Source organism: Pipistrellus kuhlii, unplaced genomic scaffold (genome assembly GCF_014108245.1).
Source record: "Pipistrellus kuhlii isolate mPipKuh1 unplaced genomic scaffold, mPipKuh1.p scaffold_m20_p_2, whole genome shotgun sequence".
Classification (NCBI taxonomy): Eukaryota; Metazoa; Chordata; class Mammalia; order Chiroptera; family Vespertilionidae; genus Pipistrellus; species Pipistrellus kuhlii.
In genome coordinates this window covers 169148259-169163446 of record NW_023425515.1, presented here as the reverse complement: position 1 = coordinate 169163446, position 15188 = coordinate 169148259, and the positions used below count along the sequence as shown (strand labels likewise).

The 15188-nt window shown below is 39.2% G+C and overlaps 1 protein-coding gene and 1 pseudogene across 6 annotated transcripts in view; one reads left to right on the top strand and one right to left on the bottom strand.

Moving 5' to 3' along the window:
• The window catches only part of RNF220 (ring finger protein 220), a 224633-nt gene that overhangs the window by 176929 nt on the left and 32516 nt on the right, over nucleotides 1–15188 (bottom strand). The gene's annotated exons all lie outside the window — the stretch shown is intronic.
• Nucleotides 4748–10966, top strand: LOC118724822 (annotated as a pseudogene).

The window sequence follows — 15188 nt, the reverse complement described above, 5'->3', positions numbered from 1 at the left end:
GATTTTAAGAAGCAAGTTAGGAAAACAAACAAAAACGCAAAAACTCTTAGCAAACCCATATAGAATAAAAATTCTTTAATTTGATAGCATTCACTATTCCCATTAAAGTCAGAAACAAGGCAAGGATAACTGCTTTCATTGCCGTTATTACAACTCTGAAACATGGCTCTGGAGCTCCTAGCAGTGCAATAAGAGAAATAATAGGAATATTACAAAGGCAAGCAAAAAACGGTCACTATTTATAAGTGACTTAATTTTCAACTTAGCAAATTTAAGAATTAACTGTAAAACTTCAAAATATTAGATTTTAGTAGAAGCTTGATAAAAACACCAAAAGAATCACTCTTTTTGCTATACACCAACTATACCCAAATAGAAATATGTAATGGAAAATATTTATAATAGCAAGTAAATTGTAAAATACATGCGACTAAACTCACCAATGTGTCCAAGATTTATATGAAGAAACTGTAAACTTTATTGAAAGATATGAGAAGACAAAAAATAAATGAGTAGATCATGTTCTTGGATGAGAGTCAAATTAAACTATAAATTTAATGAAATTCCAATCAAAATACTTATAGGATCTTTTATGGGACTGGGAAAATTTATTCTAAAGTTCACCTGGAAGAGGAAATGTACAAAAGCAGTCAAAAAACTTATAAGAAAGAAAAACAATGTGACAAAGAAGAAAGAAAGTAATAAAAAGGTAGAATATGTATTTTGAGGTCCCATCTGATATAAAATCAACCTATAATGCTACAATAATTGAAACAGCATGGTGTTGGCACAAAATGGACCTCAAAAGTCGAGGGAGCAGGATGGAATTCAGAAGGAGACTCATGTACAACTTGGCATTTTAAAGCAGTGGGAAAAGGCAGGCTATTTTATTAATTGTGTTGGGACAACTAGAAATTCTCTCAGAAATAAGCTAAATTTATAACCTAATTTACATTATTGATAAAAATTCATTTAAATTGCATTAAAGACCCAACTTGGACCATAAAACTATGAAAGTATTGAAAAGAAAATGATTATATAAAATCTTCTGGGAGTAGGAATACTGTTTCAAGCCAAAACAAATCTGAGGTCTGAATAGAAAAGACTGACAGATTTTACTATATAAGAAAACCTTTTGTATGATGTAGGACAATGTAAATAAAGACAAGCAATAGACTTGAAAAAATATTTGTAACATATATAACAGAGAAAGAATTAATATCATAATGCAATCATGCAGGCCTTCAAATCAATAGGAAAAAGACAACAACCCAGTAGAGAAATAGGCAAATAATGTAGACAGGCAATTCACAGAAGAAATACAAATGATCAATACATGTATGAAAGCGTGCTCAGAGTCACTAGCAGTAACCACAGAAATACAAATCCATAAAAGATTAATGTAGCTTTTTTTTTACTCATTAGATTTGCAAAAATTGAAGACAGATAATATCCGGTGTTGGGGAGATGTGGGGAAGTGAGGATTCTTGCTCACTGTTAAATGGGAGTATAACAGATAAGTCTTTTTGGGGGGTAACTGAGCACACCCTAACAACAATTCAAATTCTCACATCTTTTAAACCAGCACTTCCACACCCAGAAACTTGCTTGCAGAAATAATTGCCTATGTCCATAAAAACATGTGCAAAAAATTCACTGTAGCATTGCTTGTAAAGTGAAAAACTGGAAGCAACTAAAAGGCTTCTAATAGGGAAATAACTAAATAAATTATGGTAGTTACAAAATACAGAATAGCTCTTAGGGATTAAAAGAATAAGATAATTCTATTATGTTTTGACATGGAAACACTGTAAAGATACATTATTTAAAAGTTATAAAGATATATTGTTAAGTGAAAAAAAAAGCAAGAAGTATGTTTATGGTATGATCAGATTTGTGTAAAAAACTGTATTTTAACCTACATAAATGTACACATGTATAAAAAGGAAAAGGTCTGGAAGGTTATATCCCAACTATAAACAGTATTCACCTTTGTGGAGGGGATAGGATTAAAGACGTGGAGTAAAAAAAGACTCTTACTTTGTAGTTAAATTCTGTAATTTTTTTTTTTTACAACTAGCATGTATTTCTGTTTTAGCTGTACATTTTTCAAAATCAATAAAAAAAGAAAAGAAAAACTCCTCCAATAGCTACAGTAAGAGATGATACAGGCTTAAGTGAGAACACTGATTTCAAAAGGAGGAAGGGATAGCTCTTCCAGGCTCTTTGGAAAACACTGTGTGTATTTCAATTATGTAGCAGATACAACGATGCATGTACCTGCCTCCACAGACACAGAGAGTGGGAAATATTCATCTCTGTGTCATTCGTGCCTAGCAATGTGTTTGGCATTTAGCAGATGTTGAATAAGTGTATGTTGAATGACCCCATAATCTGAAAGATAATAAAAGGTAGAACATGTAGTTTTTGGCAACTAATCAGATGAGATGGGATGAAGGAGCGGGTTGGAAAGAATAATAATACCATTACCAAATAAGGAAAATAGGAAGTGTGGGGGAAATTATGACAACAGCTAACATTTAATGATTACTGACTATGTGCAGGTACTGTGTTAAATGGTTTGTGTCCATTATCTCATTAAATCCTAAGCACCTTATGTTCCCTCACACAAGGAAAGAGGAGTCAGAGACTTTCCCAAGGTCATTCAGCCATTAAGTATGGGAGCTGCAATTCAAGCTAATATCCCAGGCTCCATGCTCTTAACCTCGAGGTCATATTGCCTCTCCAAAAAGGGAAAGTTAATAAAATCAATTTTGATAAGTTGTGATTGAGATGCTGATGGGATAGTCATTGGGATGTAGCTGTCCAGTGTGTAGCTACATATCGCAAGTCTGCAGCTCCTTAGGGAGGTCAGAGTAGAGATAAGGAGTGGAAACTGTCTATGAAAGAGTGATATCTGGGAGGTCAACATTCAATAATCATTCAACAAGTATTTACTGAGCTTCCACATAAGCTCCAGTCACAAATTATATCAGTCACTTAAACCCATCTGATTCACAGAATGGTTATTATATGAAAGTACTGTAACCCGGTACTTTTAATTGCTCGTCATTTCTTTCTTCTTCTTCTTCTTCTTTTATTAAGGTATTATATGTGTACATATCTTACCAATTCCCACCCCCCCACTCCCATACATGCGCTCCTTCCCCAGAGTTTTGTGTTCATTGGTTATGCTTATATGCATGCATACAAGTCCTTCGGTTGATCTTTTTACATGTCCAATGCTCTCAATTACACTGTAAAAATCTTAAAAATACTACATTTCTTTGCATTCTCCCTTGTTACAGAGCTCAAAGCATGTTTGTTGATTGAATGAGAAAACATTGAGCAGCCATTCACAAAGTCTAGCCAGAGTCTCAGGAAACCCAGTGTAGAGAGTCTTCATCTCTTATTATGATCTAAAAGTCTATAAAGTTTCAATCCATATAAAAGATTTTTCATCATTGTCATCAAGGTTAATTGTAGGCATCAGAAAGTTGTAGCTTGGACCAGCAGGCTGGCTGCCAGAAAACTCACACCAGGTGGTATTGCCCTAAGCAAATTTATCAAACTCCAGAATCTGGCTCTCAGCTACCCTCTCAGGATTGAGGAAACCCAGGGAGGCTCATGCATGTCCTCTATGTCATACAAACAGAAGCCTAAAACTAGGCTTAGTAACATGACCAGATATTTGCATCCACCATCATCTCTGTAGCCAAGTGATATGAAAGTCACATGCCTAGGAGACTGTATGGTAAGCCCAGAATTAGCACAGGAAGAGCTGGTGATAGGATTAGGATGTTTAACCGCACCAGGATCCAATAACCGATGCAGAGGCAGTCTGAAACAGGCACAGAGCATCCTCTTTGGAACCACATCAACCTGGACACAAGCACGTTCCATGATCCTAGAACAGTGAGCATGGCCAGTCACTCAAACTCTCTCCAAACTCCAGTTTTTAAAAAGTAAATGATGACACCCACTCACAGGCTCATTGAGAGGATTAAATGAGATAATGCATCAAATGCTAGACCAGCCCGTCATATGAGAGGCACTCATAAATGGCAGCTACATACCTGTCTCCCTACCAGGGACATACCTGATAAGGGTTCAAGTCAACCTTTCAGAATATCCTTTGCTCTGAACAAAGCAGGGCAAGTAAGACTAGGAGCAAAAGACTAGTTAGAAGGCTGCTGCTGTAATCCAGAACATAGATACTAGTGGCTTAAAACAGGGATGCGGTGAAATGGGGGATGGGGGGAGAAATATGTATACGGATTTGAAAGATGTTTAGAAGAGCCCAGCCAGCATGGCTGCGGTTGAGCATCGACCTATGAACAAAGAGGTCATGCTTCAATTCTGGTCAGGGTACATGCCCAGGTTGTGGGCTCAATCCCCAGTGGGGGGTGTATAGGAAGCAGCCCATCAATGATTCTCTCATCATTGATATTTCTATCTTTCTCCCTCTGAAAACACACACACACACACACACACACACACACACACACACACACACACATTTAGGAAATAATTCTTTGCTGGGCATTTTATATAATTAATTATAATTCTGACAGCAACTTATAAAGTAGCCCACTTTTCAGATTAAAGTTAGAGATATTAAGCAACTAGCTCAGGATCACATGGCAGTGACTAAACTGCATATGAATCACTATTGGTGCGATTCCAAAATATCTCTTCTTCCTACAAATAAAATATACAACTGTACACATCTTGGTTCTCGATCAAGATGTCAATTGTGAGGAATACAGTAATTTCTTACCACTAATAATTAAAGTTCTGAAGTTTAGAGAATTGATTGACTTTTTAGAAAATATAACTAGGAGCAGATCCAGGTTATCACTATAATAAAGTCACCATTGCTCATTTTCATTAAGATATGCTTTCTCGGAGGGAGGGGAGAAAGAGATGGAGGCAGAGCTCCTGGACCACAAAGGACACCACTGCAGGTTCCTCTATGACAGAAGACCATGCATCTGACCTTCATCCATGTGCATGTTGAAAAGAGTTTAAAGTGCTTACTCCAAGGAACGGGTATTCTTTTTGAGCAAAGAAAGTCTTGGTTGGGCTGTCTACAAGATTTCACTGTAACAGGGACAAGCTCTTCCGACAGCAGCATGGGTGCTAACCAGAGGGCAATCTCCTAGCACTGAGTTCCTTAAATTCCCATCTTTCCAGTCACACTCATGAACAAGTTATAATCCACTGCAAAATTTAATATTTTTAGATGAAAGACAATCCTATTTAAGAAAGAGGGAATATGCTAATTGACCCTCACACCATGGTAAAGATGGCAGTGCCCACAGCCAATAAGGAGGAATATGCTAATTGACATCCACACCCCCAAAGATGGTGGTGCCCACAGCCACAAGATGGCAGTGCCCAGTACCCTCAGCTCCGCTGCCACCTGTCTCTGGAGTCCCCCAGTCCCCTCAGCCCCCCAGCTTCCCAGGGCCGGCCAAAGGCACAGGCAAGTCTCGGATGGCAGCTGTCCAGCCACCCAGGGCTGGCCAAGGCTCAGGTAACCAGGGCCAGCCAAGCTTGTGCTGCCGGCAATGGTAGCAGCAGAGGTGTGATGGGGGCATTGCCTTCCCCTGATCATCAGGTCACCTCCTGCCCCTGAGGGCTCCTGGACTGTGAGAGGGGCAGGCCAGGCTGAGGGACTCCCCACCAGTGCATGAATTTTCATGCAACAGGCCTTTAGTATCATATAACAGGTTTGAGCTCCTTTTCCATATAAAATGGCAAATTAGGCTTTTCCTGCTTTTACTCATACAGCTTATGGTTTTAAAAAATTCTTTATTGTTTAACTAGAGGCCCAGTGCATGAAATTCGTACATTGGTAGAGTCCTAGTGGCTGCTGGCTGCTGGCTGGGTACTCCTTCCCTTCCCCCAGCCAGCACCACTCCCTGGCGGAAATCATGGATGAATTCCCGGTTGAGGGGACAATTTGCATACTATGCTCTCATTATATAGGCTATGTCTCCTTTTCCCCACATTGACCTCTCCCTGGCCACTCCCACCCTACAGCTTAATTTTTAACCCAAGGCTATAATTTTACATTTCTTATAAAAATTACTTTGACTTAGTTTGAGCCTAAAATTTCATCCTCATGAGATGGGTGTAAATCAGTATTGTTTCCTTGAAAATTTAATACTCATGGCTTCTATATCCCTACTCAAAATATCCCTTTAAAGAAATTGTTGCTTTTAGAAGTTACTCATTCGTTAGACAAATGTCATTGCATGCCACTCACATGCCAGGTCCTTAAAGAATTCACAACCTAATAAGGAAAACAGACATCTATCACAGTAATAGTAATAATGTTAACAATTTTTATTATTTACCACTGCCTGCTATGTCAAACACAGTGCTAGGCCCTGAGAATTAAAAAACAAAACATGAATAAAAATGTCCCTGCCTTCAAGGGGCTGCCCAGGCCTTTGGAGGGCTTATGTGCAGTCTGATGGGAAAGGCAGGTATATTAACCTATACATGCAATAGGGTACTAAACAGGTGCCCTCTTAGATACAGTAATATCATAATAATATATCATGTATTCAGTAGAAGAGCAAAAGATAGAGAGGTTAATGAGAGATGAGAAGGAGTTGGAAAGGTTTTATAGAGAAAGAGACCTTTGAATTGAGTTTAAAAAGAGATCAGTAGGTATGCTTTAAAGGCAAAGGGAAGAAAAGGGGCAACTCTAGCAAAGGCAGGGATGAACAGTTCTATGTGTTTAAGGAACTGCCCCAGTTTGGTAGAGATGGAGCTTACAGTGGAGAGGGAGAAGGGGTTGAGGAGACCTAGCAGGAGCAGAGGCTTGTTAGGCAGAGGGCAGATGACAGAGGGCCTTCCACACCGTGTTGTCCAGGAGGCCATGGGAGTCACTGAAGGGCTTCAGGCATAAGAATGCTAAGAACAGCCAAAACCGGTTTGGCTCAGTGGATAGAGTGTCGGCCTGTGGAATGAAGGGTCCCGGGTTTGATTTCTGTCAAGGGCATGTACATTGGTTGCAGGCACATCCCCAATAGGGGGTGTGCAGGAGGCAGCTGGTCGATGTTTCTCTCTCATCGATGTTTCTAGTTCTCTATCCCTCTCCTTTCCTCTCTGTAAAAAAATAAAATATATAAAATAATATATATATATTTAAAAAAAAAGAATGCTAAGAAGAGGGTTTGACTTAGGAACAGAACAGGTTATCACTATAATAAAAGAGTTTGAATTTAGAAATAAGGAGATCAGTTAGAATATATATAGGAGATATTTATTCATAAGGAACAATGGTTGAATAGAGGAGAAATACTAAACCTATCTAGAGAAATCAGGGAATAGATAACCCAGTAGAAAAAATGAGCAAAGCCCTGAACAAGTACTTCACAAAAAAGAAAATTTACATGGTCAAGAAGCATATGGAAAGGTGCTCTCCCTTATCAGTAACTAGGGAAATGTAAATAAGAACCACACTGAGAAATCATGATATATCCACAAAGCTGGCAAAAATCAAAAGGTCTCGTCATACCAAGTACTGGTGAGGATGTGAAGCAGTAGAACAAATCGGCAGAAGCTCTTTGGAAAACAGATGTTAGCCAGTAAAGTTGAAGAGGCACTTACCCTAAGACCTGGCAATTCTACTCCCAAATCTCTTCCCTAAAGGAATGTGTGCCCTGTGCAGAAGGATACATATAAGAAATGTTTATGGTAGCATTTTTCTTAAGAACAAAAAATTAGAAATAACCCAAATATGTATCACCGCTAGAATGGATATATGAATCAGGGTATATTCATACAATGGACTATTACCCAGCAATAAAAATGAGTGAACACTAGCTACAAGCAATAATATAGATGAATCCCACAAACTTAGTAATGAACAGAAGAAACAACACAATTTCACCCACATAAGTATCAAAAAATGCTATACCAAACTATATGGTTTGGGGATGCTACATAAGTAATAAAATTATAAAGAAAAGCAGGAAAATAATAATCATAAAAGTCAAGACAGTGCTTATCCAAGTAAGGGAGGGATGGGTGTGATCAGGGAGAAGCATACAGGGACCTCTAGGATGCTGGAAATGCTTAGTTTCTTAAACTGGGTGTGACTTCATGAGTGTTCACCATATACTTATTTGTTTAACTGTATAATGGGTTTTGTGTACCTTTCTTTGTGTGTTATATTTTATATTATAAAAAAATTAATGTAATTGTGGGGGGGGGGGAAGCCCACATGACAGCTGTGTATTGCTAGGTGTGTTTATAAATGAAAAGCTATTTTTTGTAGAAAATAAAAAGAAATCAGGAAAGGTTCAATAGTAGACATATGTGAATTGAAATATAAAAGACTGGTTGGGCTCAACTGGTGAGGCGCGATAGTTGAGCATCGACCTATGAACCCGGAAAGCATGGTTCAATTCCTGCTCAGAGCACCTGAGCACATTGAACCGGGTCTCAGGTTCAATCCCCAGTGTGGGGGGATGCAGGAGGGAGCCAATCAATGATTCTTTCTCATCATTGATATTTCTATCACTCTCTCCCTCGCCCTCTCTGAAATCAATAAAAATATATATTAAAAAAAAAAGAAAAAAAGAAAAAAAGAAGAAGCCCTAACCAGTTTGGCTCAGTGGATAGAGCATTGGCCTGCGGACTGAAGGGTCCCAGGTTCAATTCCGGTCAAGGGCATGTACCTTGGTTGTGGGCACATCCCTGGTGGGGAGTGTGCAAGAGGCAGCTGAATCTATGTTTCTCTCTCATCAATGTTTCTAACTCTCTGTCCCTCTCCTTTCCTCTCTGTAAAAAAATCAATAAAATATATTTGAAGAAGAAGAAGAGGAGGAGGAAGAGAAGGAAGAGGAGGAAGAGGAGGAGAAGGAGGAGGAGGAGGAGGAGGAGGAGGAGGAGGAGGAGGAGGAAGACGATGACGACTGGTTGGAATTTGCCCAGCCAATAAAAGAAAATGTAAAAAAAAAATAAAAAAAAATAGTATGTTCAAAATTCATAGAAGTATGAGAGAACACACAGGGAAATGGCAGTTAATTCAGTATGATTAAAATAGAAGTTAAGAGAAGGAGAATGGTGATAAAAGAGAGGCTGGAAAGGGAGGCTGAAGAATCTTGGATATTTGTGATAAGAATGAGAGGTATTAGGCAGGAGAAAGACAAGAACAAGCTTGCTTGTTAGAGAGACCCTTATCAGCAGTATGTGGGATGAATTTAAAGAAAGATAACAACAATAACAACAAAATACACAGAGAATGTTGAGAACCTATTAATATAGTTTGATAAGATATCCTGAGAGCAAGAACCAGGGAGAAGGAAGAAGGGATAGACTGAGGTATTTAACAAGTAGAATTGTTAGTCCACCAAAACTGATTAGATATAGGGAGTGAGGTAATGGAGAGAAGCTAAGCTGCTAGTTTGAATGACTGTTGGTGTGAAACGTCAAAATAGGCAATGGGTGGGGGGTAAGGTGGGGAGTAGACTTGGTGGGAGAGGATAATAAGATCCATCTGGTTTTATGGCATTGGAAGTGCCTCTATGACACCAAGAGCAAATGTATATAGAAGGCAGCTATCGATAGATATACATACTAGCATATGAAGCTCAGCAACAGAGATATTTGATCTGAACCCTGACAATTTCAAATCCAGGCCTCAAAATTGTGGAGTTGTTCAATTTGATTTGAACCAAGGCCCAATCTGACATGCCTTGCCTCCCCTGGGTGTGAGAGTAGAGTAAGAGGGCACTTGGGTATAAGGGTAAGAGAGGAAACCGGATGATTCCTAATTTTTTGGCCAGAGCAACCAGATGGATCCATTATCTGAGATGGGAAAAACTAGGGAAGAAGCAAAATTATTCTTAATTGTGTTGTTTTTTAAAGAGGAAAGTAATATCAAGAGTTCTCCTTTACACTCTGTGAGGTTTTTTAGACGTTATGCTTAAAATGACATTTATTTATTTATTTTAGTATATTTTTATTGATTTCAGAGAGGAACGGAGAGGGAGGAAGAGAAACATCAATGATGAGAGAGAATCATTTATCAGCTGCCTCCTGCACCCTCCACCCCCTACTGGGGGTGAAGCCCACAACTTGGGCAAATAGCCTTAACCGGAATTGAACCTGGGACCCTTCAGTCCTCAGGCTGATGCTCTTGCCACTGAGCCAAACCAGCTAAGGCTGAAATGTCTTTTAGGTGACCAACTCAAGGCATCAGGTTGGCAATTGTGCATTCCAGTGTGGAGCTTAGAGGACAAGGTTATCATTGGCTGGAGTTATAATTTTGGGTTCCAGTGGTATAGAGACAGTATTTAAAGATTCCCTGCTTTCCAACCTGGATCTGGCAAAATGGCTCCCTAAAGAAGGGAGGCAAGCCCTAGCTGGTTTGGCTCAGTGGATAGAGCGTTGGACTGCGGACCAGAGGGTTCTGGGTTCGATTCTGGTCAAGGGCATATACCTTGGTTGCAGGCTCCTCCCTAGCCTGAGCCCTGGTCTGGGCGGCAGCTAATCCAGGTGTTTATCTCACATCAATATTTCTCTCTGTCTCCCTCTCTCTTTCACTCTCTCTAAAAACCAATGAAAAAATATCCTTAAATGAGGATTAAAACAAAAAGAAGGGCGCCAGGAAGAAGGGTTGTTCTGCCATCAGTGAGGTAATGACCAGAGAATACACTGTCAACATTCACAAGTGCATCCATGGAGTGAACTTCAAAAAGCTTGCTTCTTAGGCACTCAGAGAGACCTGGAAATTTGCCATAAAGGACACAGGAAGTCCAGATGTGAGCATTGTCACCAGACTCAACAAAGCTGCGTGGGCCAAATGTTCATACAGTATCTGTTTGTCCAGAAAACAAAACAAGGAAGAAGATCCACCAAACCAGCTTTATACATTGGTTATCTTTGTATCTCTCACCACTTTCAAAATGTGCAGACAGTCAATATGAATGAGAACTGACCACTGATTTTCAAATATAGTTATAAAACTGAAAATAAAAGTAGTCCCTGACCTAATTCTAGGTTGGGTGCTATTCCTGTAAACTATACCATGTACTTATCCCTCTTGAAATATTACCTCAGTGTAATATATTTGGCTGATTACATATCTATGTTCCCTCAAAAAACGTGTAAGCTGCTTGCAGATATAAGTTGGGTCTTATTTACATTGAATTCTGATTACCTAATGGTTCACAGGATATAATAGGCACTCAATAAATTTGTGGGATGAATGAATGATGAAATGCTGCTCCTATTATTCGATATTATGTCTAATTATACTCTGCACTACATTCAAAAGAGATTTTTAATTGTGTTTGAGATCACAAACCTTACCATACTAAGTTTCCAACTGCTAATGCATCCTTCCCTCCACAGTTCTCCACAAAGTATCTTGCTTCCTACGTTAAAATGAAGGCCAATACCATCTTTCTCCCCATCCACTTAAAATGTTCTCTTCTTCCACCTTTCTTAGGTTTACTGCTCATCTCCAAAGCTAACCCTTTTATTTATCACCTGGAAGGTATCTCTTGTATATCCTCAGATCTGCATCTTTTATTATTCCTGATCTGTATGACCATACATTTAATCTTCCCTTTCATTCATTCATACAAGTTCAAGAGATTGTAAAGGTGCCATATTCATCCTAGAAAACATTAGATATTGGACTTGGAAAACAGACCAACCCAAAGTTCACCTTATGATTGTAATATTCTCTTTAATATCCTGCCAGGCATGACTTTCCCTGGCTCAGAAAATGCCTGGAGCTGTGACACCAAATTTAAAAGCCTCATTTTCTATGGCTGCTTAGGGCTGAGGCCAGCATGGCCTAACACACTCTTCTCTCGACTATTGGACAAGGTGAGATGGCACTAAAGCAAGGACTTCCATCTTTAATTGGGCAGCGGTAATTTTTCTTTCCAAAATAATACCTTGGATGTGGCCACCACAATAGGTTCTAGGTCAGGGGATGAATCAAGTCACATATTCTGATAACAACAAACGCCCCTGACAGGTTTCGGGTGGGATTCTTCAAGCCGGCTGTTCTTCTTGGCAATGCAGTCCTAGTCCCCTCCGCAAAGCTCTCCCTTGGATTTGACTAAATAAGGTCTCTACGGCATCTGAAGGAATTCTATTTGAGACTCAGGAAACAGGAAGCCTGAGGCTCCAGAGAAAGTTCTGCCTCTAAACTCTCTCTTGCCTTTCCAGGCTGGGTCCCAAGCTTACTCATGATTAAAACTCTCTCAACACGGAAGTACCAAGTCGAGAAGGAGTCTAAGTCAGAATCCCTTCCATCCTGATCTAAGAGATCACTCAGTGGAGCTTTCTGTAGTTTACTGAAGCGACACAGGGAAGGAGTTCAGGTTTTTGGCATCAGACAGGTCTGGCTTTGCATCCCAGCTCTGTCACTAACTAGCTGTGTGTTGGTCAAATGTGTTTAAGTTCTCAAAGTCTCAGCTGCACTGTTTATAAAATAGAGATAATATCTACCTGTAGGGTTGTTGTATAATAAACCTTAAGTTTCCCTGCTTCCCTTCCACTACCTCTATAATAGGTTAGGAGCATCAGCCCCCAAACCAGGGTCCCTCTTTGCTATAACCTCTTCATCTTTTCCCCACTTCCCTCATTTGCACAGTATGTACCTGCCAGAGCGAGCCCTTTTCAGTTTCCTGAATACATCAAGCTCTCTCTCCATAGCACTGACCACTAGAACTTTCTGCCATAATATAATAAAAAAAAGTTCTATGCCTGAGCTTCTCTATAATAGCCACTGTCACATGTGGGGAAATTTGTATTTGAATTGTAGCTAGTAGAACTGAGGAAATAACATTTTAATCTTATTTAATTTTAGTTAACCTAAATTTAAATGGCTCCCTACGGGTAGTGGCTACTGTTACTTACAGTTTTAGACTGTAGGTCTTTGCATTGTGATTGCCCTACAGGAAAATGAATCTCCCCATTCTTCACTTTAGCTAACTTCTCCTCAGTCGTAAACTCTCAACTTGAAAATCTATTCTTCTAGAATGCATATCCTAATGATACTGTGGTAATTAACCTAGTTATTAATAATAGAAAGGGAAGGAAGGGAAAGCCAAATATGATAGGCATGTCATTTGGACAACTTCACCAGGAAGCTACTACTTTACCCTCCCCAGGGAGCCATCAAAGGTAAGAGAGATGCATGCCCAGGAAAGCTGGGGGGACGTTGGAAAGGTACTTGTCTGTCACTCACACCTGGGAACAGGTCATTGCCAAAATGGGGGTGGCCACTGCAAGGGCATGAAATTTGGGCTATTTAATCCCCTACATAAAGAAGTTGAAGCTCTTGTGCTCGTGGCTCCTCAGCTCGCTCAGAACTCTCGCTGCAGGGGGCTTACTCTCTTGGCTCCCCTGCATTTGCCCATATGGTCCATGGCCATGTGAACCCCACACACAACGAATTCAGGGACTGCAACTAGCCTGGTGTTGAACCCAGCTACAACACGGAACAGAAACTCTGGATACTGGGTTTGCTTTTAGCTCTTCTGAAACCCCAGCTACATTTCTTCCAGGACTGAATTGGGGGAATGAAACTTTGGAAATACAGGGATGAAATCCCATGCACATAAAAATCACTCATCCTCCTGGGCAAGTCTCAGAGAATTCTTTTTCTTGAAATATCATAAGGACTCAGCCCCCAGCACTCAGTGGGGAAAGGGCTACCCCATAACACTAAGACCTTGGATTCAGTTAGGTTTCCCCTTTGTTATCTTTTATAGTATCCTCTACCTTTCTCCTATTACATCTCTCTTCACATTTTATTTTAATCACATTTTATTTTAATTAATGTATTTTCCATTAGGTTATAAACTTCATCAGTTACCGTGGGGCCCTGGGGACTTCCTTTCTTGGATCTCATTGCCTCTTATCTTCCCTTTGAGTGGATATCCATAGGAGTGTAGGATTTAGACTTTTTCCAAGTTGGGGACTGCTATATTTGAGATAACTACTGCATACAGGGTGGGGCAAAAGTACAATAGTTTTACAATTGTGCTTACACAAAACATAGTTTGTTCTTATATTATTATTCATTACTGTAATGAATACTGTTACCGTATTATCTTCTATACAAATAACTATAAACCTACTTTTGCCCAATCCTATATTTAAATAGCTTTAGGTATTGATTAGGAGTGGCCTTATAAGCATAGGCTAAAAGTTGGAAACTAGAAAGGAAAGGAGTAATAAACTATCTCATTAAAAATGAAAAATTTACACCTTGGCTGGTATAGCTCAGTAGGTTGAACATCATCACCCCATCCACCAAGAGGTTACCAGTTTGATTCCCTATCAGGACACATGCCTGATTGCCAGCTTGATCCCTAGTGGGGGGTGTGCAGGAGGCAGCCAATTGATGTTGCCCTCTCTCTCTCTCTCTCTCCCAAATCAATTAAAATAAACAAAAATAAAAAATTTACATATGCAAAATAAGTGACAACAACAAAACCCTACCATCATAATATATCAAGATAAATGATAAACTGGGGGAAAAAATGTATAACATATATTATAGATAACAAAGGATGAATATCCCTCTTATAAAAAGAGCTCTTAAAATCAACAAGAGAAAGATGAAAATTCCGAGGACAAAGGACATAAACAGGCAATTAAAAAAAGAAGGTAAACTAATCTCACTAAACATTTTAAAAATGCCTAACTTCACCAGGAATGCAGCTTAAATAAACATTTTGCCTATTAAACTGATAAGAAGTAAAAAGTTTAATTATATTGTGTTGATAAGAGCCTAAAGAAATAGTTGATTTGCTTAAAATTTAAATATGTGTACAATTCTTCTTTTAGGAATATATCCATAGAAAATGATCAGACACTTGACAAAGGTGAACTTACAAAGATGTTCTCTGTAGTGTTGTTTATAATACTGGAAAGCTGACAACAAACCATCAGAGACTGGGTCAACAAAATGTGATGCATCCCTGCCGTGGAATACTAAGCCTCTATTAAGAGTGATATAGATCTATATTTATTGACATGAAGCGTTATCTAAAATAAATGAGTGAAAAAGAAAGTCATAAGCTAGCATGTTCATATGATCCTACTTACATAAAAATATTTGCCAACTTATCTATCTACCCGTAAAAAGGAATCTGAAGTATATGTGTCAACATGTTAATAGTCCTCTCTGT